The 24,788-nt window shown below is 46.0% G+C and overlaps 1 long non-coding RNA gene across 2 annotated transcripts in view; it reads left to right on the top strand.

The window, feature by feature from the left end:
• The first annotated feature begins 13 nt into the window (after nt 1-13).
• The window catches only part of LOC148638669 (uncharacterized), a 61,344-nt gene continuing 36,569 nt past the window's right edge, over nt 14-24,788 (top strand). For both annotated transcript variants that reach the window (XR_015930915.1, XR_015930914.1), the window contains exons 1-2: nt 14-1,083; nt 19,822-19,970. This is a non-coding gene — a long non-coding RNA (uncharacterized LOC148638669). The remainder of the gene's footprint in view (nt 1,084-19,821; nt 19,971-24,788) is intronic.

Below are 24,788 nucleotides of genomic sequence, written 5' to 3'. Positions count from 1 at the left end.
ACCACAAGAGGGCACCACAGAGACGTACAAATGCCACCCTGTTCATTTCTGTTTTACCTGTAAGGATAGAAACCCTCTGTCGGTTGGCCGATGTATTGAAAACAGTATTATAACCTTACTAGTCACAGCGACTTTAACATCTTTAAACACCCTTTTGCTTAATACGTTTTATGCGTCAGACACAAAAAAATGCAATGCTGTCAAAATGCAAGTCTGTTTTAATATGTGTATTATATAACTTTATTGTCCATCCAAAGGGTGGAATTTGTTGCCTTTTGCATCGCCATAAAAACCCAAAAAAGTACACACACGTTAAAAAAAACAAACAATAATCCTGGCCATGAAAAAAATGTTCGATTGCGTTTATTACACTGACTGCACGGGGTTTAAGAGATTTTGTGCTTTGAGTTTTTCTTGACCATAGGCATTTTCAAACGCCTCCTAGAAAGTTGAAAATGGGAGTATCTTTACTTCGATCTTTAAACTCCCTTCACCGAAATGAGTCGGTGTTTATTTGGATCAGGTAAGCCGATACTAAAACAAACGCGCCAATCAGGGCTGTGTACCGCCGGCGGCGGTGCCCGGCCCAAAGCAGAGCTCACCTTGCTGGGGGGCAGACATCGCTCCGGCGCCGGCGCAGGTCCGCCTCTGAAACTAGACGCAGCTCGTCAGACTTACCGCAAACCAACGCGTGAGGGGGCTCGGCAGCTGTCTGAAAGTTTCAATCTCGTCGGAGCTTGAGAAGCCAGGTTTTTTTTTCTTCCCCAAACTAAAATCAGACGAGGCCAAGAGGTGACGAATTCTCCGTTAATTCTCAGTGCTGGCGAAGCCGGGGTCGTAGTCTCTGCACTCACGAGTCGAATGCAGATTTATATATTGTGCCATTATACCGTTCCCTTGACTTTGGAAATAAAATGTACTATTCAGAGTCACCTCGCCATGACGCCGTCCGAAAGACATAACGGCTCCCGGCGGGTTTGTTCCCGGTGAAGGAGTCGCCACCGGAGCTGTAGTATTGGAGCCGAGCGACATCTGTGTACAGATACCACCTTCCGTGTAGACATTCAAAGTGTATTTCTTCAGGTAAGCCGCCTTCGGGTCCAGATAATTTGGACGTTTTTACCAGGAAAGTTGTTTTTTGTCTGTAATAAACGTTATGGTTTAAATATTTTTATACGGCACATTTGTTTAGATAATGGCGCCCAAGTTGTGCCCGCCATTAGGCATCGTCGTCTCAGGAAAATGACTAAGCACGTCAATGGTTCAAAACCATCATGCCTGTTAGCCTTCCCTGGCCCTTCTTCTCCTCATACAGTACTGGTTTCACTGGAAATTCTCCCCCAGTAAAGACCCCCCACCCCACCCCCAACTCCTACAGAAAGAGACAACAATCTCCTTTTCCACAGATCTGTCAATCAAGAGTCACCTTCAGCCCATGGGTGCCAAAAGCACTAATCGATGGCCTCGTGTTAAAATAAGATTCTGAATCAAGGGTCGCAGATTCCTGACTGTCTCTGGCACTTCCTTTTTCCTGCTTTCTGAAGACATTCCATTAAAACGTTCTGGTGATCAGGTGCCGATCACTGACAAACCCAAATGTATGAAGCAAGCAGGTGGATTTTGCCTGTGAGGTTACGATGCAGACCTAACTGTTATGGACTATCATGCTGGTCTCTTTATTCTAGGAGACACAGTTACAGAACTGAGAGAAGATACCTGGTGCAAAACTAACATCATGAAAACCACAGAATCCAGCAATGCAATGCATTATAGAGTAAGCATAGCAATACATTATACAGTAATTATAGCAAATGAGATGAATGATTACAATACATCTGAACAGAAAACATGTAGTAGAATTATAAACAAACTGTGCTTCAAATCTGATTTCCTGTAGTGTCTAATATGAATAGATCTGTACTCTTAACGCCAGCAGCCGTATCAGCCTGCAGCTCCCAGCTGGCAGCCCACTGGAGCTCAGCAGGTGTGAGCCTGGTCAGTACCTGGATGGGAGACTCCTGGAAAAAACTCAGGTTGCTGCTGGAAGGTGTTATTGGGGCTGTCAGGGAGTGCTCACCCTGTGGCCTATGTGGGTCCTAATGCCCCAGCATATTGACAGGGACACCATACTGTAAAAAGACGCTGTCCTTCGAATGAGATGTAAAACCGAGGTCCTGACTCTATGTGGTCATTAAAAACCCCAGGGCGTTTCTCGAAAAGATTAGGGGTGTAACCCCGGTGTCCTGGCCAAATTTCTCCCTGGCCTTTACCAGTCTTGGCCTCCTAATAATCCCCATCTATGAATTGGCTTCATTAGCTGATGTGTGGTGAGTGTACTGGCGCACTATGGCTGCTGTTACATCATCCAGGTAGGGCTGCACACTGGTGGTGGAGTCCCCATTACCTGTAAAGTGCTTTGAGTGGAGTGTCCAGAAAAGTGCTATATAGGTGAAAGCAATTATTATTATTATAATTATTAACAATAAGGACTTGCAACTTGGGGTGTTTTAATCCTGACATTGATCATGTTCCTAAAGTATACCCATCTATTTTGTTTCTTGCCTAGAATGAACTTTTTTCCTTTCTTGATTTCATGCTAAACTTCTAAAATTCTCAGTACCAGAGCTGATTAAAAATGCACCGAGTTCACAGCAATGACATTCTTTCTGATCTGTAAGTTCCTTCTGAGTGTGGAAAAGTACAGACACCCAATGTTGCGAGACTTTGAGGCAGGCTTTTTCACACCAAGTTGATAGCTGACAGATCTGGACTGGTTTTGCTTCAACAACACTCACTGAACTCAGCTATGGGCAGCTATTGCAATATGCACAGTGCTGTAAGGGTACAGAGAGACACACACACACATCCACCCACCCGGACACATACACATGTACCCATGCATACCAAAAAATATTGCTTAGTTATGCAAGGAAGCTGGCGTGAAGAAAGATGCACAACCATGTGCAACACTGGGAGACACCAGCCCACCTTCAATTGGACAGGTGTGTGTACACCCACGTGCAACAGCACGAACACATGAGCACCTACCCGTTCTGAAATAGACTCCTGTGAAAATGGGTACAAAAATACATCAACGCAGGCACGCAAGTCATTCAAGCCGCCCTTCACAGCCATGAATACACGCTTGCAAACCGACACAGCACACAACCTTTCTGACCGACAGACTCGCACACCTTGAAACGACACAGATAGGCACCCTTGCTCGCCGTAACTGGCTCGCATGTGTCCACACACACTAATTCTCAGCCTCGCTGGCACGCACACACTCACTCTAATTGGCACGCATACAGACATGCCCACTGCAACTGGCATGGAGACCCCCACACACAGCTGAGCCCCAGGGTGAGAGACCCTTTTGAGGAGCTGCCTCACCTGCCCTCATGCACAATGTGTGTATCTGGGAAGGGTGGGTGTGTGAGTGTGTGTGTGGGGGGGGGGGGTAGTAATTAATGAGCCCCCTGAGAGCTGAAGGGAGGGGTGGGAAATGAGTGCCAAAAAGCAGGGGATAAAGGAGAAGGAGCAGGAGAGGGAGGCAGGACACAGGCTGCTTGCCAGAGCAGTGCCATCAATCAGCGGGTACTTCGCAGGGCTACCCTCTGTGCAGGGACACCTACAGTTGGGGGCAACTCATTGTAGCACCCCCCCTCCGGTGCAGGGGCTGGCAGAGGGGGCAGATGAGCAGAATCAGCAGTGGGGCTTTTAGACGGACACAATGGGGGCAGTTTGCTCCTGTTTGCTCTGCATTTTTTTTTTGTGTGTTTACGGGACGCTCCATTGGGTTGGGAAATGTGTCAGATTGTTAGTGCTCGGTCTTCAGGCTCTCGGCAGGAGGGAATAAGGTTGGTTTCAGGATATATTTCAAATTCAGCTGATCCACATCCAGGAGCATTATTGATTGGGTGACAGAAATACATGTAAATCATATCACAAACCGAAAAAAGAAACTTTTCTCTGCATGTTATTAAATAGCTTATCTAGTAGTGATATTGAAACACATTTACTGGGAGCTAACCAGGGAGATGTTAAGATCAAAGGGATTGTGGGTTCTGTGTGTCTGTTCTCACCCTACACTCTGGCTGGGGAACCCGATTCACAGATTAAGCAATTTAGGACGTCAGAATCTCTACAAACGAAAAGAGGCCCTTCAGCCCATATTGTCCTTTATCTGTTACTTTCACTTAACCAGTTCTGCTCATACTGGGCTGTGGGAGTCTTCCATGGTGTGCTGCACTGGGATGAGGACAAATGGTTCTATTCTCTCCCCACTCCAGTCCTGCACATTTTCTGCCACTTACGGATCTGACCAGGGGCTGCTTCTTGCTGTGATGTTCATCTCCTGTTCCCAGTTTGGCTGCAGGGATAGATAGTAGTGCTGGTAGACGTCTGGGGACAGTCAGAGATCCTCAGTACTCAGTCACTGGTAAATGGTTTACAGCAGTGGGGTGAAACAGGCATGGGAGTCGTTTAACTAAGGGTGAAGAAGGCACCAGGGATGTGGCAGTGGAGGAGGTGTTGATTCAGGGTGTTTTCAAAGCAAAAACCAGCAGCTAGCAAACGCCTGTGCTGTGCTGGTGTACTGGCTCTTAAAGTGAGTATATGGCAGTCATGGCCTGCGCCTTTTGGAACGTGGGACTGGCTGTCTACCTGCCCGTTTTCTTTTAGCCAGGAGTGACCTAGGAAAAACAAATGACTGTGATCTGTCCTTCACAAAGCACATCAGAATCAGAAACTGGAAAAGGGTGGCCAGCAGGATGGGGGGGTTGAAACTGACCTTGTGTCTCTTAGAATTAGCTCCCGCTAACAGCTGTTAATGAATGCCAGTCCCCCGTTCACACCTTCTGATAGTCCAGAGGAACAGGGCTGCTATTGTTCTCGTGCTGTTGAAATGCCAGTTTCTGAGCGCCTGCAGTTCACCTTATTGTTTCTAGTACGACCCTCAGCAAGCAGAAGGAGTAGTTGATATTGGTTTTGATTGTTGCAAGCTGCTGCCCTAAGAAACATGGGAAACCTAGATGAAAAGTGCTTTCTTCTTGAGGTTTTTTGGATGTGATGTTGGGGAGGGTGGGGGCCTTTATCAGCCCTGTTTTTTCTTAAAGCATTCGAGTGGCTAGTCAAACTCATTCTTCAGTGGCTGTTCGCCTTCAAGACACAAAGAGTGCCACACCTTTCAGAGAGTGGAATAATGGAAGCCCCTCCTAATGACGTCAGTATAGTAAGACTTGCTGTGATAGGGTACAGGCAGCAGGGGGCGCTGGCTCAATGTGATGAGGACACAAGTCAGATGAACCACTGGCAGTGAGGGCCTGCTGGAGCCATGGCATGGGCTGCGGTTCAGTGACCCCTGCAGTGCCTGGTTGAAACCGTGAATGCTGCTTCCTATTTTATTCCTGCTGACCTCCTCTGCTGTCCCAGAGCGGAGTGCTGTGAAAGTATGTGGAAGCAAGCAAGATAGTTCATTAAACAGAGAAGGCAGTTTGGCTCAACTTGTTCACTTAGTTGCTTTGCTGCTGGTGGCTCCGGAAACTTGTCTAGCCATTTCCTGTAGGATCCTAAGCTGTGCCACAGTTGGTTGGGCAATTGTTCCAGACTCCCACAGCCTTTTGTGTAAAGACGTGCCACTTGTCCTCAGTCTTAAATACAATAACCTGTAGTTTCCACCTCTGTGGCTCATGTTTGACTGTTAATCCTGAAGATGTTCACTGGAGTGACTGTCCTGGCCTTTAAGGGCATGTGATACATGAGTCGCGTCCCTCGGTAGACATCTCAGTTTTAAGTTTAAGCAGATCTGTTTTTTTGAGCATGTTGGAGTAAAGCAGCCCAGGGAATGGCATCTGTCTGCTTGGCTCTCTGCTGCCCCCTGGTGTTGGGATTCTTTGACTGCAACACTCTTTTCCAGCAGGAGTGAGACATCTTCAGCCAGGGAAAATGTTTGCTGTACTGGGCTTGTCTCTGAGTCTCAGCAGATCCTTGTACATCGTGATTAGTGGAAATTGTGACTGGCTCTTGTCTTTCTGCACCAGGTCAAGGCTTTTCAGAGATCTGTTATTGATTGTGCTGCATTAGCAACAAGTTCCTGATTTTCTAAGGTTGATGAAAGCTTTCATAATGATGAGAAGGATATGTTTTGTTTGAGTTAAATCCTATTACCACTTTTCCAGTTATTTCACTAGTAACCTTTTATAGTGACCATACTAACATGTTTATGTTGTGACTTTGTATTATATTTAACCTTTATAAATGAGAAATTGTACTGCATATTTTTTTTTACTTTTACTTTGTGATAGATTTAAAAAATTGGTCCTAAAGAACTTACAAATGTCTAATTGTTTCTTGTGTATTGCAGTGATTATGTTTCATTGGAAACTATGTAGAGGTTTATTTTGACAGATTTAAGTCAAAACATCTGTAGCAGCCTATCCCATTTGAAAAGAAGAGCCATTTTTTCTCTGGTACATTACTATTCCAAGAGCCTTTGTGCCTTAATACTTAAGTTAACGTATTGTTTTTCTCTAGATCAGTGGATTCCCAGAGAAAAACCCTCTCTTTTTTGTTCCAGCTGAGTTATTAACCACAGGCACACTGGTTACGGTTTACTAATTGGGACGTATTTGTAAATTTGCTTTCTGCTCTTAAAAGGTCAGAAGGGATTTGTAATTGGTATCAACCCTGTACCAGTTTCTGAGCGTCAGAGATGCTCTTTTTCCAGTGTGTTTCCTGAAATGTAACCAAGTGATCTCCTGCGGAAGGATATTCGGCTTATAGTGCGTCTGTCGTGTGTAACACTGTGCTGTTGTGTCAGAAATAACAGCAGGCAGGTGGAGGAGAAGCTGTGTTAAAGTCTATATGCGGAAAGTTTTTGAAGTCGGGTATTTTTGGCAGTCAGGATTAACTGAAGAAACAGGTTAAAAACATGTGTAATCAAGCAGATCAGTTATACAGAGTTGGTCCAGGTGAAGCGTTCTAAATGGCTTTTAAATATGGAACCAAAGGGCTCTGTCCACTAAGATGGTTTGATTTGCGTTAGCCACGCAAGAATCACTTGACCTGAAAGAGATCCCTAAGCTCAGAATATCAAACCCAAAGTCAAAGGTCTGCTTTTGAAGTCATCGATCTTCCTTCTAGTAATGTGAACTATAATAATGCCTTGGAAAGTCAAGAGACAAATGTTTTGCTGCTTAACACTGGGGAAATGCATGGTGTTGACGTCTTAAAGCCGAAGTCAGAACTTTGAATTTTTCAGTGTGCAGGTAGTGTGTATCCTTACCGAAGTCAAGGTCTTGGCATTTGTAACTGGAGTCGATAGACTGCCTTTCTCAAACAGTCTCCAGTGCCTCTTCAGCCCTGGTGAATGTGCCTCCCGTGCCTCTTTACAATGAGTGGAGATGCGGCCTCTTTAAGTGGCAGAGGCTGCTGGGAAGTCTCGCTTGCGGGGAGATTGGCGGCTGTCTGGTGGCCCGGCAGGACCATTTGTGCTAAAACTCATTTGCACAACGACAGTTAATTGGCTACAACAATTAATTAATGTGTTGGAAAGTTGGCACAAAAAGTTCATTTAAGAGGTTTAATAAGCAATTAGCCAAAAATGGTGAAAAAATCATTTAAAATTAGCAAGAGTGAAAATAAAAGTGTAGAATGTTAAAACAAAATCTGCTTAGAGCAAAAATCTGCCTTTGTAATATATCTTCCATCAAAGGCATATCCAGTGTGCTGCTCTTTTTCTTCTGTCCCTCTCCTAATTTTTTCTTATTCATTTTCCTCTTTTTAAAAACTTAAAACTGTTTTTAAATTTTCTGTCTTTCTCCCCTTCACTCTCCCCATCTTCCTCGTATAAAATATTGCATGACTAATGAGTGAAGCAGGTTGAAATCCTGGGGAAGATGTCCTTGGAAGACGAATGCATTTTCAGCAGAATAATTAACTTAATTAACAAATTCACATGCATATTCATCAGCCTATTAATGTCTCCTCCGCGCTGCTTGATGAGCAATGCGGTAATAACCATCTCATTTACATACCGCATTCACACTGCTCTCCCGAAAAGAACAAAACACAAATAACATAAAAACACACGCGCGCACATACAATGAGACAGACAATGGTTCACAGAGAGACAGGCCTACAAAAACTCTGTAATACAGACACCAGGGTGCGCACACATATACAAACTACTGGGCACGTGCACACAGCTGTCACACATGAAGCAAGCTGGCAAAACCAAAACCCCCCCCCACCCTCCCCTCTCCGTAGGAAGTGGAGAGCGCTGTGAGATGGACCACTGTGCTTGATTCACAAGATCTATCCTCAGAGCACATTTATTGCTGCCACCATCTTGGCTGTCTGTTCCTGTGTGGAGCTCTGTGTGGGTTTTGAAGTTTTTGCTGCTGAGGTGCTCTGTGTTTGTGTGTGCTCGGTGCCGCGCATCCAAGACGCTGTGATTTGACACACACTCGGTTTCTGGGCCACTTTTGTGTGCAGGCCCGTGCTTGCTGTCGTGCTGCCATGCATGCTCGTGGGTGTGCCCTCGTTGGTGCTCGTCTATCAGAGGGCACATCCATGTGATTGCTACAGAGGTTTCCTCGTGAGCTTCCAACGGCCAGCCGACGAGCTGGCGTGTGCCTCAACACGTCCGTTTCGTGGCGGTCTCCTGGTTGGTGTGCTCCCATGTGGCTGTGTTCTGCCTCTGTGTTTCTCAGGGACAATGTGTGAGCTTGTGGAAATGTATGTGGGTTTCCATCCTGCAGAATTCATCATTGTGTGTACCTGTGTTGTGATAAATAAAACACCTACATTCTTCTTGGCCACGAGGCATGTGAGTGAGTATTATTACAGCTACTTCACACATTTGCAAGATGCATGTTTCATCATGTGTGTGATGAGATGGGGAGTGCATTTCCATGTCTGGATGTGCCGTATTTGACATTGTGTATGTCTCAGCGTGTGTGTGTGTGTATATATTTTACGGTGCATGTCTCTGTGCATTCGAAACTCTCTTTTTATTTCCTCTTTATTCTCTCTCTGTCCCCCTCAATCTCTCCCTAGGGACACACTTGGCATTGCTCCTCACTTTTATTCTCTCTCTGCAAACTGCTGCTACTGCTGTCTGCACACACCACACACAACCTGACACCCCTACACTGGCCCCCCTCCTCCACGCTTCTCTGACAGTACCCCCATGCAGTCTTGCTGGAGGAAATTGGCATGGTGATTGGGCACTTTCACTGTAATGTCCATCCACTTTTAACATACATTTTACCTGGGTTGTAGAAGCCATATCCACATATATATGAATTTTTATTATATACAGTGATAACTAATAATTCCTTGCAGTGTATTGTGCTTTTCTTACCAAAAGAACCCAAAGTGCTTAACATTCAGGTGGGGACCCACATCTCCCACCATGGTGGTCCTGCACCCACCTGGGGGACATGCAGGAGCCGATGTGTAGGAACGACACCAATACAGGGTGGAGAAGTGAGCTCGCCCCTTGAATTAAGGAAGGACATTGGGGAGGTTAGATCGGTCAAGCCCAGGGTGGCGTTCAGTCAGTTACTACTGGCTAACACCACTACACTTTCAGAACTCTTGCGGGAACGTGATGACCTAATGATGCTCATTCCTGGTCCTGGAGAGCCATTGGGTCTTCTGGTTTTTATTCTCTTCTTAAATACTGAACTGATTTGATCATTTACTATATTTAGTATTAACTCCTATGCCATACTATTTCCAAGTCTTTATTATTGAGGAGTTTGGACAAACAGGGGTTTTAATCCTGGCTTTATGGTCAGAATCAGAACTACAGGACATTATGAAAACTGCCATGAAAGTTCCCGATCTCGTCTTCCTGTGGTTCTGCCTCAGAGATAGAGTATAAGGTCATTCTGGTGGCCTGCAAGCATGACATCTGGGCGATCCTGAGTAGCTCCACCGGTATAGGCGCTCCCCAGAGCAGGTTGAGCTCTGCGATCCCGGGTTCGAGGCTGGGTCACGTCACTATCCTGTATTTTCCGAGCAGGGCTGCGCGTCACCGTTGGGGTGGGATTAGTCAGCCAAGACTTTCTTAGCTCTTGGTTGCACAGGGAGTCCTATAGCCCTTTTAGAGAGCAGCGTGTGTTGCTGTCATTGATGAAGGCACCTCTCTGGCGATCGGCTGTGATCCTGCAGGGCAGAGCCGAGACATGAGTGTGACACGTTAAAAGGCAAGAGGCTCCAAGGTGGGAGAGCTGAAGGAAGAGTCCTCTCCTGTGTGTGGTCGTGGGGCTCATAGCTGTGAGCAGCCGAGATGACAAACAAAGACAGAATTGGCTATTCCAAATTGGGTGGGAATAACAAAACTATCTGGCATTTCTCGATTAAAAAAAAAAAGACCGCAGGACTCCAAGCAGAAGGATCGGTTACCCCTGGCACCCTATGCTGAACAGCTCTGGCTTCTTTAAATGCAAAGTTTATGGAAGAGCTGACACAGTGATCCTAACCCCTGCTCCTTGTCAGTCACACAGTGCAAAGCCCTGGTGTGAAAGAGGAAAAGCCGATGTGTATGGGGCAGCACTGTCGGAGAGCAGAGCACACTTTCGGGGACCCTATAGCTATGTCCTGCTGGATGGACTGCTGCGGGGTGTGTTGATTTTTTAAGGGCGTAATGAATAAGGTACTGTCAATGAAGGCAAAATCATTCTGATGGTCTCATTGTGGGAAGGTTGAAATCTTATTCCTGGGGTTTGGTTGCAGTTAGATAACATTCGCAGAAAGAATAATAGAACTTGAGATTTTCTTCCTTAAAAGCCCTGTGATCCAGAATATGGGGAATATGCAGAATGGCTGGGTCAGCCCCTTCTCTTCCACGTCGAGGCTCGGCTCTTTGCTTCTGCTGACAAGGGCAAGTTGATGAGCAACTTTGCGAGAATAACAACTGTTTCCCGCGTCATGCGTCGCGTTGTTGTGATGTGACACAGCCTTGTTTTGCAGTAGCTTTACTGTTCTCTAATGTGAGTCTGAACTGGACATTTCCTGCCCTGGTCTCCTGCTGTAGCGTGACCTTGTGCTGTGAGGCCATGGAATGGGTCTGACACTGTCATACCTTGGAAGTGTTGCTACACTGGCGTGACCCGGTTTTGCAGCCTTTCGGCTTGTTTGGCTGTGCCGTAGAGCCGTTGCAGCCTGAGTGCTGTGGTCTGCTGCTGTGTCGTGATGCAGTACTGGCTGGCTTCACCTCCTTGTGCCCAAGGCGTGCGGCGCCATTGCTGTGGTGTGGTCTGTCCTCATGTTGTGGTGCTGCCAGACCTTGCCTTGCAGTGTGTATTCTTTGGGTGTGCAGTGTGCAGTGTACAGTGTGCAGTGGCTGGCCTGGCTGGAATGGCTGTGTGTGCAGGGATGCTGCGATTGAGATATAGAGCATTAGCTGGTGTCAGGAGTAAATTAGGGGCCAGATCTGTTTTCTAATCAGAGCACAAGCGCCGTGTTAGAGGAATTAGGTCGACAGCTGCTGGGATTTTTTTTTATTTCTCTCTCTCTCGCTCTCTCTCACTGCCGGAGACCGTCAAACCTGAGCTCAGGGACCCCCTCTTTACAGAGACCACCTGTCAACACTGGTGACCCCCCCCTCTCTACACACACACATACACACGCACACCAAGCACTCTCTCTCTGACTAATGAAAGCCGTGGGTAGGGGAGTGAGGACAGCTGCCTCTCCACAGTGCAGCACAGACCCACAGACAGGCTGAGTGTGTGAGACTGGAGCCCTGGCTGTCTGTGTGAATGCAAGGCTATATGGTTGTTTCAGCCTTGCCGATGTGTTACGATAAAGACAGAGCATGTGAGCATGAAACAAATAGGCAGAGGAGCAAATTGAGTGCTAAAGTAGTTTATTCAGGACATCCTATAATCTCCCACTATGCAGCACAGTAAAGGCACTTTTGGAGACCAGAAAGGTCCAGTTAATCAGGGGGCAGTACAGAGAGGCCCAGAAGAAGAAAGGTTTAGTAGCTGAGGAAATGCCTACCAAATCTGAGTGATATAGCCATATACCAGCACATGATTTCTGAGAGCTCCCTCACTATGTGGAATTCCTTAAAAAAAATAGTTTGGCGGTCCTGAACTTTTAACCATAGTTTCAGCAGAATGTAGGCAGGTAGGCCACTTTTTATTGTGGTTTGCACCATAATGACATTTGCAAAAAGCTCCCATGTTGTGGATGCACTGGATGTTGCTTTACATTTCATCCGAAAGACGGCATCTTGAGCAGCATGGGTTTCTCCTTTCATTTTGCCGCTGGTTTCTGATCCAGTGGATAATGGTGCTGCCTACCGGACGAGACTGAACAGATTAAGAGTTTGGCAGAGTTTAGGTAAAACCTATATTGAGATGCTACAGTCTCAACTCTTACAGTGCTGGCTTTCCTCCTTCCCTACAGCGGTGTGATTGAATAATTGGAGGTTTGGGTGTGGGTGCGGTGTGTGTTGTGGACAGAGAGCATTGTTTTTGCTGATTTGATTGCTGGGCGTCGTTGCCCTGCCGGACTGTGCTGCGCATTGACCTGGCTGACGCCCCTGCAAGGTGAGGCATCCAGGACTGCCCCTGGGGCAGGGGTACAGGTGGGCAGAGGGCTGGGCTGGTGAGGATCAGGTCAGCGTTTGGCGAAACCGCCCATCCTTTCCCAACAACCTTGTCTTCTCGTTGTCCGTGCCCCTCTCAGTGCTTCTTCCTTCCTGCTCCGAGCCCGTGCTCTCGTCGGCGGGGGGGAGTGGGGGAGAGCTGGCGGGGTTGGGGGGGGGATCGGCACCCCGTCCGCTCTGGATGCGCTGCGATCGCCGGAAGGGCTGTCATGCCAGGCGATCGGCCGTGCCCGCCTCATGCCTCATGCTAATGCCCGTTTTCAAAGACCCGCACAGCTGAGTGCTGTGGATTTCAAACTGAGGCCCCGTCTGCCCTGCCACTGTCACAGCCCCCTCCTGCGCGGGCTGGGTCTGCCTGACCTTCAGCACCAAGCTGTGTGGTTTCAGTCTCGGACTGAGGGAGCCACCTTGCAGCCTGCCCCGCTTTCTTTTAACCAGGCGGTCGAATCATTGCGCCGCTGCCTGAAAGATGGCTTTCCCAAAGCCCATCCTTTCCTTTCCGCGCTGGCCCGTTTCCAGCTCTCCGTTGCTCCTCTCCCTCCCGGCACACATGGCGCTGAAGCCCTGAGAGTGCAGCAGGGCAGTACTGCCCCCAGTGAAGCAGTGGGATCCCCCAGCTGTCCACTCTCTCGCTTTCCGTCCCCCCTCCCTCTGCAGCATTGAAGCTTTTAATGGGGGTTCGGCTCCTCCGTTACAAAGCGTGGGACCCCGGACTCGGAGTGTGTTGGCTGGCTGGCAGGACAGCTCCGTCTCTCAGCCCTGCCAGGAGCTGCCTCAGTTTGGGCTGAGGGCACATTAGAATGATTGATTCCTCCTGCTTGCACCACACAGCGGGGCAGAGAGGGGGAGAGGGAGGGGAGAGAGGGATGGGAGTGGGTAAAAGGGCAGAGGAATGAAGGCTTTTTTATTTTCCCATTTGCACTGATTCTGCTGCCCTCCACGCCACTGACGGACCTCAGCACATCTCGCACCGGCTTTATCAACTTCAGTGCGCTGAGTGGGGAAAGGTTTTTATCCGAATGGATTGTGGAAGTGACAATAAAGCACGACTTCAGCTGAAATACACGAGAGCGTGTTCTGTATGTGTTGCATTAAAATGAGCACCTCTTGAAGTAGTGCGATTATCAGATGTTTCCTCAGTACTTCAGCACCAGTGGTGTAAACATCGGGGTTTTTCATGCCCGTCTGCATCAGGGCATGCAGGGAGAGCTACCAGAATGGATATGTTTGTGTCTCATCTGTTTTGTGTCTGGTGTTGTGTTGTCTAGTCTTCGCCTTATACCAGCATCATAGCTGCTCATTTTAATGTGGTGAAGTAGAACAGATCAGGACAGATCCTCACCTGAGTCTCATATCGCAACAAATACGGAAACTCCCAACTGCAGGCATGTCATTATTAGTAGAAATTCTTTGTTCTCTAGAAACATGTTTGCAAAGCACTTAGAAATTGCTGCTCCCAAGGATTTTTCACGTCATCCCATCATATTGTCTGTTGGGGTGTCTGGCATAATCTACTAACAGAAAGAAAACAAAACAGGAGATCCACAGAGTGCTTCCAATGCAGATGAACACTTCGGCAATGGAATGAGTCTTTGCACAGCCCTCAGACCACAGACAATACATCCTGCAGAAACCAAAGGTAACACTCCGAAACTCGAGCCAAGCTTTATGGGCTCACCTGTAGCTGTAGTCACTCCTCTACCTCTAAGCCTGGAAGCACATTTCTTTGCTCATGGCTGGAGTTTGCATTTGAATACTTATTGTCTTGAGCGCAATCATTTAGTGTCTTGAGTATTGACGTGTCCTGTATGGGGGTTTCTGTCAGAATACCAGCTAGCGTGACAAAAGGATTTATATTTTATCAGGGCCTTTCAGGACAACCTAAACATTCATGCTCAAGACAGGGGAGTTTGCTTTACTTGCTTTACACTGTTCTTACAAATGTGAGTGAATATCGTTGGTCTTTCTTGTAGCTGAAATTCTTGTTATTTGCAGCAGTAGTATCAGTGGAATCAAAGTGTTGCATTTAAATCCTGAGATCCAGGAGACAAATGGATGATACACCAGCTATCCTCTGGCACAGTGCCAGCAGGCACCATGATGATTTGCCCTCCCTGCCCAGCAAGCACATCCCAGTCCTGCCCCCAGTGCCTCCTGCCAGTCAGTGCCACTCACTTACCCACCCAAAGAGCCTCAGCTCACTTAGGGGGTCAAAGGGGAGTTGAGTCTCGGTGCCCATCAATCACTGGCATCTTTTGTCTCCACACTGCTTCTAAATGTGCTCGACAGATGCTGACTAACGAGGTGATTTTAAAACGCTCGGTCCTAACCAAAATTCACTCCTGCTTTTATACAAGTCAGTGCAAAGGTGGCACCTTTAAAAAAAAATAAGTGGTGAAAATGGTTAAGTTTTGCAACAAATCTAATTGTAATACATGTGTTATGAGGGTCAACGATTTCTTTAGAGCCACTTGTAGTGTTTTTACTCTTATAACAACCTAGTTATTTAGTATAACAACGTTTGGTTGAAAAGAAATCAAGGGTGTAGTTTGTCAACGTTTAGTTCACATTGATCAAAATGTTTAAAAATGTAGCCATGACACCTTAAGGTGAACTATTTATGATCTGCCAATAATAATAATAATAATAATAATAATAATAATAATTGCTTACACTTATATAGCGCTTTTCTGGGCACTCCACTCAAAGCGCTTTACAGGTAATGGGGATCCCCTCCACCACCACCCATGTGCAGCCCCACCTGGATGATGCGACGGCAGCCATAGTGCGCCAGAACGCTCACCACACATCAGCTATTTCAGTTACTCTAATAAATATTAGAGTAACTAATCCATCACATTTACCAGTCAAACCAATTGACATATTGTCTGGTGTTCCTCATCATTTAACCACATTTATTGCTCTATACAACAGTCCACAAAGGCAAAAGACTGCCTTCTCCTACTACAGAACACATCAGCATCAGTGTGTCAGCATTAATTGTCATGTAAAACAAAATGACTAAAATGTTTGAACACCTTAGCATCGTTTCCTCACAGAAAAGGAAAATACTGAGTGAAAAGAGCAGAACAGTAAAAGATGCCTAAGACCATCAAGCAGCAGCGTACATGCTATATACTTGAACTTAAACATAGTGTACCAGTTTCATGTTTTATTTGAAGCTGCAAAGCAGAGAAGAACATTTTGTAAAGTAAACCTATTTGAGCCCAGGCTATCAGATCGTGTTATTGTTTTTCCTATCGGCAGTACCGAGCCTGGTTCTGAGCTTAGCAGCTCTTCCTATACAACAGCACAGCCACCAGGCATTATCTAACCCCCAACACAGGGCCAGCATGCACCCGTGACATTGTGAGAAGTAATTCCAGCACAGAATCCTTGTAACTGTGTTCCCTTTTTAGCAGGAAATATGGATACATGACTAATGCTTATTATCGCTATCGTCCTTACCACAAACCGGGTAGTTTGAATGGTTTCAGAAAGTACAGCACAGAGAGTGTGACTTTCAGCCACGTAATGAATTTCAGATGAAAGGTAATTAAGATGCACGGTGTCAGACAGCTAATGGATAACACCATGCTACATTTGTTACCTTTACAGGAAACCGTAAATAACATGCAGGCTTAAGCCATCATTTAGTAAGTACATTATAAGGACATGTCCTCTGTGATGTGGACGAAAATGAGCTGTGATGACAGCGAATGCCGAACTGTTTTCTCCTCTGACGTGGGGTGGCCATCATCAATCTGGTGCCCAACTTCAGCAGTGTTCTCGGGCTGCTCTGCTAGCATGGTTGCCAATATGGTGTTAGCAGAGAAAAAAAGAGAAAAATCGCAGGCCTCTTCGTCAGCAGACAAAAAAAAAAATGGCAGTGACTCACATGTCCCCGCCCACCTAGAGAAGGTCTGAGATTACCAATCACGGGGCTTGTTGCTGAAGTGGGCAGAGCAGTCTGTCCAATGAGGTCTCAGGAGCATCAGTGGCTGTGTGCCATGAGCTGGACGGTGCACAGGAGTGAGGCGTGACTGATGTGAACTTCGGACCTCCTGGGAGCACTGTGGTTTAACAAAGGCCGCTTGGAGAGGGGCCAGCCTCTGGCGGTTGAGGGGTTAAATTAGGAAGAGGCAAGGTTTCTGCTGCAAAGCTTGGTTCGGCTCCAAAGAGTTAATGTTGCGCACGGTGATCGATAGGGTGTCAGCTGCAGTCTCAAACCGATGCAAGATGAATAGCATCACATCACTCCCTCACTCCATCCCAAATTGAGAATCAATTACACACAAACACAGCTTTTTGGCAACTTGTCTCTCACAAGCTCCATTACACTTACTGCACCAGTTTTTGTTTTTTTCCACTTGTGTTTTTAAACTGTACAGCAAGCTCTCTTATTAGCAGTGTGCAAGTTCTTGATTTTTTTTTTACCTTTTGCAAAGAGTCCCGATGAGACCAACATCGAACCTTTATTCTATACGTTGGCCACGTATTCGTTTTTAGTTTTCCTAGAGCAAACAAATCAACAGTGGCACAGCACTAGTAAAGTTCAGACATGGGTGACATGTTCTGCTAAATTTCAGATATGGGGTCATAAAGCTATACTATCAGATTTTTAAATACTGACTAATACAGCTCTAGGAGTAAAAAACTACTTATACAATTACAAGTCATTACTTCATTACGTTAATTTGTGTATTTCACAAAATATAGTACAGCACTGCCGTGACCAAGCCACTCTTATCATAAAAAAACAAAGGTTTTAAATGTAATGGATTTAGATCTGCATTTTGCACATAGCTACGTGTGGACTAAAATGTTCTCTACATGTTAATTTACTGTACGGTGAACATGATCTTAAATGGATTTTGATGGCTTTCAGTATTTACAAGCATTTACACACATGCCAGTGCACATTTTCAAATTCCTGAACAGGCACACATCTTGAACAGTACACATGCACACATGCACACTCACACACATCTGTGTGATCACCTGCTTGCGGAGACTCAATCCTCTCTAAACAAGCACAGGCTTTTACTGTGCAAATATCGCATGCATACATGCAAACATTTGCTCAGTTCCCCCCCCCCCCCAACACGAACATGCCTTCACACCAGAAGCACATGCATTTCATTCTCCACTCTACCTGCCAGTCCCGGCTCTGGGTGGCAGCTGGTTTGATATTCGGCATCCAGGGATGCTTTAAAACAGAGGCGCTCAAAATATTTAATTGCCCTTTTGGCGTTCATTCATTTTTTATCTCAAAGTGCGGGAAGCATTTAAAACTTCATTAGTGCTTTCCTGTCTCAGGTTAAACATTCATGAACTGAACCTGCTGTGGACCTGCTCGGAGCAGCTGACAGCGATGGCGGCTTCTGTCAGAGTAGCGCCGCAAGGACTGGCAGTGATCACTCGCTCTGTTCTGCGATCTCCTGACCCCTTACGCAGGGACCCCCCAAAAACAGTTGTCTGCCCCTAAGTGATAAAGCAAAGTGACTGTGAGGGTTGAGGTTGGAGGACTGGGAGGGGGATGACCAGACTTGTCTTGGTTCAAGCTGAGAAGCTTGGGAAGGAGGGAAAGGAAGAGTGAAGGAGCGCCGCCCTACTGGTGGGAACAGTTTATGAGTGCATTTGTGTAAGACTCATGTGTCATTAACCTGGGTTGAATGGGTGTGTGTATGTGTGGTCACGTCTCTGTACCTGAAATGTATATGAGGGCTTTTTTTAAAAGCATTTCTCCCTTTCTCCATGCTGGCAATTTTGTGTGTGTGCAGGTATGTCTTTATCAGGGTGCTCTTATCTTGAGGTGCATACATTTCTTTCTTGGTGCCTTGTGTTAAAGTCTCTGTGTTTTGTATTAGTATGTAAGCTGAGATTGCCAAGCGTCTCACAAGGCGCCAGGCTCAGCTTGTTGGTAGGGTACCCCTTTTTCAGCCTCCACCTTTCAACACTTCCTTTTCATTTAAAATAAAATCAGAAGGGAACGAATTTCTTGAAATTTTACAGTGGAGCGTTGTAAGAGTGGTTCAGCCATTTCTGTCAGCCCTGGGAGACCAGCCCTGATTTTCGTCATAGTTTTGGTGATTCGCTCTTTCGTGGAGACGTGTTGCTTTTCTGAAGCCTACCTAGCTCATCCCCTGCGGACACCCAGGGTCCCTAAATCTGAGTTTGTGGACCACTGGGCTCCAGCGTCTGCTGCGTGTGTGGTCAGTGTAGCGCGGGTCTCTCTCTCCAGGCTGTCCGCCTGTCTCCTCATCTCCGCTGTATGTGTTTAGATCCCTGTGTCTCTCTGTCTCCAAGCTGTACATGTGTGCGCGTGCATGTGTGTGTGCGCTGGAGTCTCGGTGCCGTGAGTGTCTCTGTGCTGTGTGTCTGGCGGGTGTATCGGGGGTGAAGTGATCCGCGCGAAAGCCTCCTGTTTGGTGCTGTGCTGAGCTGAGGGAGAGGTGGCTTGTGGGTAGTTATCTGCAGAGACGGTTTTGGGATGGCAGCAGATGGCACGCCACACTGCGAGAGGAGGAATGTCGGCTGCCATCCTGGCATTGAGGGGTTTGGAAGTGTGTGTGTGTGTGTGTGTGTGAGGGGGGGGGCGCTACTCCCAAAGTGCCAGCAGGCATTGATAGAGGGAAGGATGGTGAGGGGGGGGCTGGGGTGAGCAGGAGGAACCTTAAATCCTCAGTGACACATTGTGAGCTTGAAGCTTGAATGACCCCACAGCCTTGTATACAGTAGTTCTGCTAGAAATTCCAGAATGAGTCCTGAACGTGCAGTAAGCATCCACAGAACCCTTTTCCGCAATAAAAGTCTAGGGGTTAGAAGAAAGAAAACGATAAAATATGAAGTCATGAGGGCTTTTATGTACAAAGACGCAGGGTGCTACAAAGTGCAACCTATTGGCCAGTGCTCTGGAAGTGATCAGGAGTCAGGCATATACAGCATTGAAGGAGAAACTGCATTAACAAAATCTCATCTCTGTCACTAGCATCGGCATGGTAAAGTCTAAATGTAAAATTCCTTGGAGAATTTAATTATGCTTTGACACAGGCACATACTGGCACGGACAGGTTCTGTTTTCTTTGAGAATGTGGAATTCTTAGTGTAGGTGCCAGTGAGGGTGTCTGGGTCATTTTTATAATGGTAAGGGCCAGTCATCAGGTTTAATTCTGATTTTGTTATCCCAGGTCTGGGGCATGATGTGGCCAGTGTGGATCTCTCTGTGCCCTCACTCCCACTGAACAACAGCCCCTCAGAATGCCAAGGAGCCCCCTGCCTGTGAGCCATACCAAGCTGTCTCAGGAGACCAGCAAAGCACAGCCAGGATGGTCATGAGGTTAGTCAGAGGTCTTCTGTGATACTAGCCCAAATTCTTGTTTTCTCTCACTTCATTCAGTGAACCGCTTTCCTTTCTGAAGTTTTCCCAGAGTTCTAGTACCTGTGACAACGCTGCTCTTTGTATTGTGTATTGCGGTGATTCTTGGAGACTTTCAAAGAAAATCATTTATCCTGAGAGAAGAGGAGATTTTCCTTCTTTCGCATTAATGCTCCCTTGAAACAGATGGGTGCCAGCTGTGTGCGTCTCTGTGTGAGTTTGTGTAGTTTGCAAGAACATGATAATCTGTTTGTGTGTTAGTTGGCTTTAGTAGACAAACTGGACATTTAAGTGTGTGTGAGTGCTGTTGAGTGTGTGGTATGGGAGTATGGGAAATTATCACATTTTTAAAAGATTAACAGTGGGACCAGTTGCTGGTTCATTACATTATTTGCTAAAGAAGTGCATACTACTGCCTATATACCCTTGGCCGCTATACATATGTTATGAGCTCTGCACCACTTCTAGACCCAAATGGGAGGCAGAGGACAGAAGGGGGAAATACGACCACAGAGGTAATGAAGGATGACCAAGAGCCAGATCCTCAATTTGACAGGAAAACAATACAAATATCTCTGCCACCCCTTGATCATCTTGCACAGCACTGAAAAATCACACCCAAACATGCACGTGAAACACACTTACACCCAGGGGACCGGCCAGGGGACAGGACACACCACAGAGACACCCTGGTTCTTCAGCCAGCAGTGGATCTGTTCCCGGGCCTGGATCAGTGGTGGGCTGCGCCTGGATGGGACCGACCTGTATTGTCCAAATGCACTGTGCCAGGGGCAGGCTGCCTGGGGTTCAATGGCAAGAGATGCACTGTAGGGAAAGGCTTTTGACTACCTGAGTTATTGTTAAAAATTAGTCTCAATCTACTCCTAATTAAAGTGCCTGCAACAACCCGGTCTTGCTGCGCGCAGTGAACAGATGTTGTGGAATTTAAGATGCAAACGTGGTTCCTCCCCGCGTGCCCCCCCCCCCTCCCGGCTGCCCCCCGCTCTGGGTACCATGTGGCACTCAATTCCCTGTGGCACCCAGCTCCGACTGTGCCAAGATCACATTGTCTGCTTCTTTCTGGAAATTCACAGATTTCTGCCGCTTTTTCCTTAAAAAAAAAACCCCACAACAACACAAATAAATGAATGTAGCGTGTTGGAATTGATCCGGGGGAAGAAAAAGATATTGTATTTGTACTTTGTTTTGGAAGATCAATCTTATGGTCCGGGCTCTGCGAGTCGGAGGGCGTTCATTCACATGCTTAAGCACATACAGGTACACACAAGCTTGGGCGAACATGCAGACACGCACAGCTGCACACACACACTCTGTTGCAAACAGAGCTCGTTATGAGCGTGCTAGACTTAAACTATACTGCATAATAACTGCTGAATACAAACCAGCGCACATGCATGTGTTCTTTCAAACGCCTCACTTGATCATGTAAGCCATGTGTAATTCTCATTTGTACCAAACCAAACCTCTGGTACAAACTGTTTGTAGATTTAAACATAACATACATCCCTTTTGCTCCACATGAAGACAGTCAGACACCATGTACATACAAGATTTATTTGCTAATTACCCCTGCAACATTCAGTGCTAAACTGCAGCACATGCGTGAAAAAAACACAGGCGTACTGTATATGCAATTAAAAAAAAATACTGGATCTCATGTTAGATTAAATATCTCAGGATTGTTCTGCAGTATATTGTATTTAACTTCTTGTTAAACTGTTATTCTGAGCCTATGCAGAAACGGTATTAGGAGACAATATCCTAAATAAAAGTATAACAATATGGCAGATTTCAGTGATTTAGTATATTGAAGCTGCACTGTGCAAAATTACGACAGGTAAATGAAGGCAATTAGAATGAAGGCAGTATTTATTATTGTAATCTATAAATAATATTTTTTTTCTTTATCTCAATATAAGAGTGGCAAATTGCTGTATTATCCATAAAAAGGTCAGAAAGTGTGGCATTGATGGGTGTCTCATACAATAATCATACTGGACATTCTAACCTTAGCATTCAGATTGACAAAGGGTCTGGAAATGACATTGCTTCTAATTGGAAGAAGAAGGAACCTGTCTACTTGGGTTTCTGTCACAAAAGGCATTGGGCATTATTGATGGTTTGTTTTCGCCTTGCCTGGTGATACAGCTGACTGGAATGCTCTGGTTTCTGTGGGTTGTTTACTCTGTCAGAGCTATGGCAGTCATGCCACGCAGAACTGGCACTCTGCTGATCACAGATGTCCAGGGTTTAGCCACGTACCAGGGGTCATCTGGAGACGAGATTACTGGAGGTTCGGCAGACTGGAGGCAGGGCAGGTATTGCCTGCATGTCTCGCGACTGAGTGCGTTGTTTTTAGAGTACACCACAGCGAAACTCGAATGAGATGAGGGGGAGCTCAAGGCGTCGGTGTCACACTTTTTCAGATGTCTGGTTTTAGGATTATGTAGTAATTAAAAAAAAAATTCCTGCTCAATATTCACATCGATGTTTCAATGTAATATTCAGCTCAGATGGAGTTATAGGAGTTTCTGACCAAACTGGCCCGGGTTCAAGGACTTTCAGAAGGGTTTGCAGCTTTTCCAGGTCCATTTTAAGCATGTGAGAACAGATTTCCTTGAAGCTTTTTGCCCAGAGTGGTAACCATGGAAGCCTTGGTTTACATTTTGCTACCTCCTAATAAAATACACCGTGGTTGTCTTGACAGGCCTAACAACAAACAAGCGTGATTTATTTTTTCTTGCAGTAGTTACAATCATTAGGAGAAAACATCACAATGATTGCTGTGAAGCTCAGTGGTTGTGTATCCTTGAAAGGGCCACACTGACAGAAACCTAGTGGGGCTCATCCATGGCTCTTCACTACCGTGACAGTGAAATGTGGTTCGCCATCCCTTGTCTTCCATGGACTGCTTGAGCCCTGCCTCTTGAATGTCTACCTCCGAAAATGCTCTGTAGGATTTTCAGTTTTAGTGTAGCTTTACTGTGGTCTAAACCTAGTTTTCTGGCATGCTACAGTTTAAACATGCATTGGCTGTACCACTGAAATACCATGACCAGATCAAATCTTTCTGTTTATTGCAGTACACGAATGTTTCACCTAGTCCAATATAATTAGGATTTGTGAAGGTATATTTAATCTACAGCAGAACTATTGTAGAACCACAGAAAAATGCAGAACTCCTACATTAAACTTTCAAGGGGCCACATGACATTACTAGACGTTTTGTGGGTGTGATTCACATGCAAAAGCAAACTGGGAGGAGTGTCCAAAAAAAGCACTGTATAAATGTAAAGATTATTTAATTATATTTTAGGACTGTCAGTCTTTACAGGGATCACCATGACAAATATTGAGCTATATGTTGCCATTTTAACTTATTTTTATGTTATTTTTAAAGATTGTGTGGAAGCTCATTGTAGAATGAGAAATCAGCAAAAGAATGGTCAGGCATCAATAACTGCATCGGTTTGTTCAATGGAAAATCTGAGGAGAAATAAGCATTTTTCCCCCCAAGGTTAATACGTTTGTTAAGTTTACTTTAAGTCCTTGCTCCCGTGCTGGGGTTTGCTCTTGTCAGCTTGATCTTCCCTGTCGCTTACAGTAAGAAACAGCAGTTCCCACTGACAGATCTGAAAGTCTTTGGCTGTGATAGACTCTTCCTTGCATAGCGTCCAGTGTCTGAGTTGCTAAGGCACTTGGGAAAAATTCTGGAAAATGTGTTGCCATGGTGATACAGAACACGCTGGAAACATTTCCAAGAAGAAACTTAATAGAGATTTATGCACAGATCTCTTATTTATTTATGTATTTATTTATTTAGTTTGCATATAGCGTTTTCAAAGGAGAGCAGCAGCTCTCGTGGTAATTTCTGCTGTTAAGGCTGCCGTCCTCAGTGTGTCGTCGAGAGCTCTAGCCTCGGATATGTCAGGCGAGTGTTTGTCTCCAGCGCTGCCTCTTTCCAGCCTAAACGTTTTTTCCTTCTGCCGTCATTGCACGTGGATTTTAAAAGTGTCCTCCTTACTTTGAATTAACTGGCATTGCTGATGGATTGCAAAGTAATCGTCTCATCGCGGTGCGCGGTTGGGGAGTGTGGGAGTCTGTGTTCATTCGGGATTTCTCTGTAGTACAAGACCTGCACCTCTATCCCGAAGCCACCTGAATGCACCTTGGTCCAACTCTTAGACCTTGTCCTATGGGTTTCTGGATTTAGTAGCACCAGGACTATCACAACGTGCAGTTAAATAACCCATATTAGTCCTTACTATGTCCTTAAAGCATCAGAACTCAGTGTTGCTTACTTTGTGTGTGCATAGACCGAGAAAGAGATAGTGAGCTGCAAAAATACTCAAACAAGAAATTTAATTATGCGAGTCTCACCTGTCTGTGGGTCAGTAATAACAAAGCTACCTTCTTTTTAGCTCAGTCAATAGTTTTCTGACCCAGTAGCAGTGTTTTCTTTTTGTGCACAATGTTGCTCTTCAGCTAAAACTCCTTGAAGTCAAGGCGTTGCTGTGTATTCAGGTTGCAGACACCACTGATGTTTGCAGGACTGCTGGTAAAACCAGCAGATTCACCGCCCAGTGCAGAAGGTCATTAGTGGCCTGCCCCACTTGTCTTGAGTAACAAGGTGACAAGGTAGGCTGCTCCCTTGTTTTTCTGTAGCGGCAGAGATCCCAGGTGGAGGCAGGAAAGGGAGGAGCAACACTTTCTTTCTCTTTCTTCCTTTATTTCTCTCTCTGTCTCTCAGGCTCTGAT

Source organism: Lepisosteus platostomus, chromosome 28 (genome assembly GCF_059453375.1).
Source record: "Lepisosteus platostomus isolate fLepPlt1 chromosome 28, fLepPlt1.hap1, whole genome shotgun sequence".
Taxonomy (NCBI): Eukaryota; Metazoa; Chordata; class Actinopteri; order Semionotiformes; family Lepisosteidae; genus Lepisosteus; species Lepisosteus platostomus.
Note: the sequence above shows the minus strand (reverse complement) of the source record. Positions and strands in the feature narration are given on the sequence as shown.